Here is a 4,661-nt window from a genome sequence, read left to right as displayed (position 1 = left end):
ATTACTGGCTTTTTTTGCTTGCTTTTTCTTTTTCTTTCTTTTTCTTTTATTTTTCGCCATTTTTTTTTTCGCAAGCCTTGTTTTTCACTACTTTTTCTTGCTTCAAGAATCAATTTTTTGATTTTTTAGATGATCAATAACATTTCTCCTTTTTCATCATTCTTTCAAGAGCCAACAATTTTAACATTCATAAACAACAAATTCAAAAAAATATGCACTGTTCAAGCATTCATTCAGAAAGCAAAAAGTATTATCACCACATCAAAATAATTAAACTAATTTCAAGGATAAATTCGAAATCATATACTTCTTCTTCTTTTGTGATCAAAAACATTTTTTCATTTAAGAAAGGTGATGGATTCATAGGACATTCATAGCTTTAAGGCATAGACACTAGATACTAATGATCATGTAATAAAGACACAAACATAAATAAACATAAAGCATAGAGAACGAAATCAGAAAAAATAAATAGACAAAGAGATTAAGGAACGGGTCCACCTTAGTGAGGGTGGCGTCTTCTTCCTCTTGAAGAACCAATGGTGCTCTTGAGCTCCTCTATGTCTCTTCCTTGCTTTTGTTGCTCCTCCCTCATAACTCTTTGATCTTCTCTAATCTCATGGAGAATGATGGAGTCCTCTTGGTGCTCCACCCTTAATTGTCCCATGTTGGAGCTTAATTCTCCTAAGGAGGTGTTGATTTGCTCCAAATAGTTTTGTGGAGGAAAGTGAATCCCTTGAGGCATCTCAGGGATTTCATGATGAGGAGCTTCCTCATACTCTTGTTGAGGTCCATGAGTGGGCTCTCTTATTTGCTCCATCCTCTTTTTAGTGATGGGCTTGTCCTCTTCAATGAGGATGTCTTCTTGGCCACAACTTCATAGAAGTGGTCTTGATAGACCTTTGAGATGAATCTCTGCATCTCCTATGACTCAGAGGTGGAAGTAATTACCTTCCCTTTCCTCTTTCTTGACATTTCTCTGGCCTTAGGTGCCATTAATGGTTATGAAAAAACAAAAAGCAATGCTTTTACCACACCAAACTTAAAAGGTTTGCTCGTCCTCGAGCAAAAGAAGAAAGAAAGTAGTAGAAGAAGAAGAAAATGGAAGAGATGGAGGGAGATATGTGGTTCGGCTAAGGGATAGAAGTAGTGGTTATAATGTGTGAAAATGAAGGAGTGGTGAGGGGTATATATAAGGGTGGGGGGAGGGTTAGGTTTCGTGTATTAGGGTTGGGTTTGGGAGGGAAAGGATTTTAAATTTGGAGGTAGGTGGGGTTTTTGGGGAGGAGTGGATGGATGTGATTGGTGAAGGGTATTTGGGGAAGAGTGTTATGAAAAGGTGTGAAGAAGAGAGGGAGTGAGTTGAGGTTGCTGAGGGGTCAAGGACTTATCATCCCTGCTCCATTTAGGCGTGTAAAACGCCCTTAGAGTGCACTTCTGGCGTTAAACGCCAGGTTGCTGCTTGTTTCTAGCGTTTAACGCCAACTTTTCTCCCTTTATTGGCGTTTAACGCTAAGTTGGTGCTTGTTTCTGGCGTTAAACGCTAGACTGTAGCTTGTTTCTGGCATTTAACGCCAGCTTGATGCTTCTTTCTGGCGTTAAATGCCAGTCTGATGCTTCTTACTGGTGTTTAAACGCCAGTAAGCTCTTCCTCCAGGGTGAGCTATTTTTAATGCTATTTTTCATTTTGTTTTTGATTTTTCAGTTGTTTTTGTGACTTCACATGATCATAAACCTAAAGAAAACATAAAATAACAATGGAAAATAAATAGATATAATTAAATAACATTGGGTTGTCTCCCAATAAGCGCTTCTTTAATGTCAATAGCTTGACAGTGAGCTCTCATGGAGCCTCACAGATAATCAGAGCAGGGTTGGGGTGTCTCAACACCAAACTTAGAGTTTGGTTGTGGCCTCCCAACACCAAACTTATAGTTCTAATGTGGGGGTTTAGTTTGACTCTGTATTGAGAGAAGCTTTTCATGCTTCCTCTCCATGGTTATAGAAGGAGAACCTTGAGTCTTGAATACAAGGTAGTCCTCATTCAACTGAAGGACCATCTCTCCTCTGTCAACATCAATCACAGCTTTTGCTGTGGCTAGGAAGGGTCTGCCAAGGATGATGGATTCATCCTTATCCTTCCCAGTGTCTAGGATTATGAAATCAGCAGGGATGTAAAGGCCTTCAACCTTCACTATCACGTCCTCTACTAATCCATAAGCCTGTTTTATTGATTTGTCTGCCATCTCTAGTGAGATTCTTGCAGCTTGTACCTCAAAGATTCCCAATTTCTCCATTACAGAGAGTGGCATGAGGTTTATCCCTGACCCCAGGTCACACAGAGCCTTCTCAAAGGTCATGGTGCCTATGGTACTAGGTATGAAGAATTTTTCGGGATCCGGTTTCTTCTGAGATAATGTCTGCCTCATTAATGGATTTAGTTCATTGGTGAACAAGGGGGGTTCATCCTCCCTAGTCTTAGTACCAAATAACTTGGCATTCAGCTTCATGATTGCTCCTAGATAGTTAGCAACTTGCTCTTCAGTGATGTCTTCATCCTCTTCAGAGGAAGAATATTCATCAGAGCTCATGAATGGCAGAAGGAAGTTCAATGGAATCTCTATGGTCTCTATATGAGCCTCAGATTCCTTTGGTTCCTCAAAGGGAAACTCCTTTCTGTCTAGAGGACGTCCCAGGAGGCTTTTCTCACTGGGACTCACGTCCTCCTCACTCTCTCCAGGTTCGGCCATGTTGGTCATGGTTATTACCTTGCACTCTCTCTTGGGATTTTCTTCTGTATTGCTTGGGAGAGTACTGGGAGGAGTTTCAGTAATCTTCTTACTCAGCTGACCCACCTGTGCCTCCAAATTTCTAATGGAGGACCTTGTTTCATTCATGAAACTTAGTGTGGTCTTGGATAGATCAGAGACTATGGTTGCCAGGCCAGAATGGCTTTGTACAGAATTCTCTGTCTGTTATTGAGAAGATGATGGAAAAGGCTTGCTATTGCTAAACCTATTTCTTCCACTATTATTGTTGAAGCCTTGTTGAGGCTTCGATTGGTCCTTCTATGAGAAATTTGGATGATTTCTCCATGAAGGATTATAGGTGTTTCCATAGGATTCTCCCATGTAATTCACCTCTGCTATTGCAGGATTCTCAGGGTCATAGGCTTCTTCTTCAAAGGAGGCCTCCTTAGTACTGCCTGATGCAGCTTGCATTTCAGACAGACTCTGAGAGATCATATTGACTTGTTGAGTCAATATTTTTTTCTGAGCCAATATGGCATTCAGAGTATCTATCTCAAGAACTCCTTTCTTCTGAGTTGTCCCATTATTCACAGGATTTCTTTCAGAAGTGTACATGAATTGGTTATTTGCAACCATTTCAATGAGTTCCTGAGCTTCTTCAGGCGTCTTCTTCAGATGAAGAGATCCACCTGTAGAGTTCTCCAATGACATCTTGGACAGTTCAGACAGACCATCATAAAATATGCATGTAATGCTCCATTCTAGAAGCATACCAGAAGGAGATATTCTGATCAATTACTTGTATCTTTCCCAAGCTTCATAGAGGGATTCACCTTCCTTCTGTATGAAGGTTTGGACTTCCACTCTAAGCTTACTCAATTTTTGAGGTGGAAAGAACTTTGCCAAGAAGGCATTAACCAGCTTTTCCCAAGAGTTCAGGCTGTCCTTAGGTTGTGAGTCCAACCATGTCCTAGTTCTGTCTCTTACAGCAAAAGGGAAAAGCATAAGTTTGTAGATCTCAGGGTCAACCCCATGAGTCTTAACAGTGTCACAGATTTGCAAGAACTCAGCTAAAAACTGATGAGGATCTTCCAAAGGAAGTCCATGATACTTGTAATGCTGCTGCATTAGAGAAACTAATTGAGACTTAAGCTCAAAGTTTTTTGCTCCAATTGCAGGAATTGAGATGCTCCTTCCACAGAAGTCAAAAGAGGGTGCAATAAAGTCACCAAGCATCTTCCTTGCATCTCCACCATTGTTGTTGGGTTCGGCCATGTCTCCTTCTTTTTCGAAAATTTCTGTCAGGTCCTCTCCAGAGGGTTGTGCTTTAGCTTCTCTTAGTTTCCTCTTAAGAGTCCTTTCAGGTTTAGGATTAACTTCAATAAGAATGTCTTTATCCCTGTTCCTGCTCATATGAAAAAGAAGAGAACAGAAAAGAAGAGGAATCCTCTATGTCACAGTATAGAGATTCCTTTATGTGAGTAGAAGAAGAGAAGAATAGAAGAAGGAGGAGAGAAAAATTCGAAAATAATTAAAAAGAAAAGGAAAATATTTTTGTTTTTTTTATTTAAAAATTAGTTATAATTTGAAAATTAAAAAGAGAAATAAAATTAAATTAAAATTTAAAATAATTAGTTAATTAAAATGAATTTTGAAAAAGTGGGGAGGAGTTTTCGAAAATTAGAGAGAGAAAAGTAGTTAGATGGTTTTGAAAAAGATAAAAATTTTTAAAAATCAAACAAAAAGTTAAGTAGTTAATTGAAAAAGATTTGAAAATCAATTTTGAAAAGATAAGAAGTTAGAAAAGATTTTGAAATTAATTTTTGAAAAAGATATGATTGAAATAGAAAAAGATATGATTGAAAATCATTTTGAAAAAGATTTGAATTGAAAATTAAAAAGATTTGATTT

The 4,661-nt window shown here is 38.5% G+C and overlaps 1 non-coding gene across 1 annotated transcript; it reads left to right on the top strand.

The window, feature by feature from the left end:
* The first annotated feature begins 3,515 nt into the window (after positions 1-3,515).
* Positions 3,516-3,623, top strand: LOC112725058 (small nucleolar RNA R71). Its single transcript, XR_003164188.1, has one exon. It is a non-coding gene; the product is annotated as a small nucleolar RNA R71 (small nucleolar RNA).
* The last annotated feature ends 1,038 nt before the right edge of the window (positions 3,624-4,661 follow it).

This window comes from Arachis hypogaea, chromosome 11 (genome assembly GCF_003086295.3).
Source record: "Arachis hypogaea cultivar Tifrunner chromosome 11, arahy.Tifrunner.gnm2.J5K5, whole genome shotgun sequence".
Lineage (NCBI taxonomy): Eukaryota > Viridiplantae > Streptophyta > Magnoliopsida > Fabales > Fabaceae > Arachis > Arachis hypogaea.
Note: the sequence above shows the minus strand (reverse complement) of the source record. Positions and strands in the feature narration are given on the sequence as shown.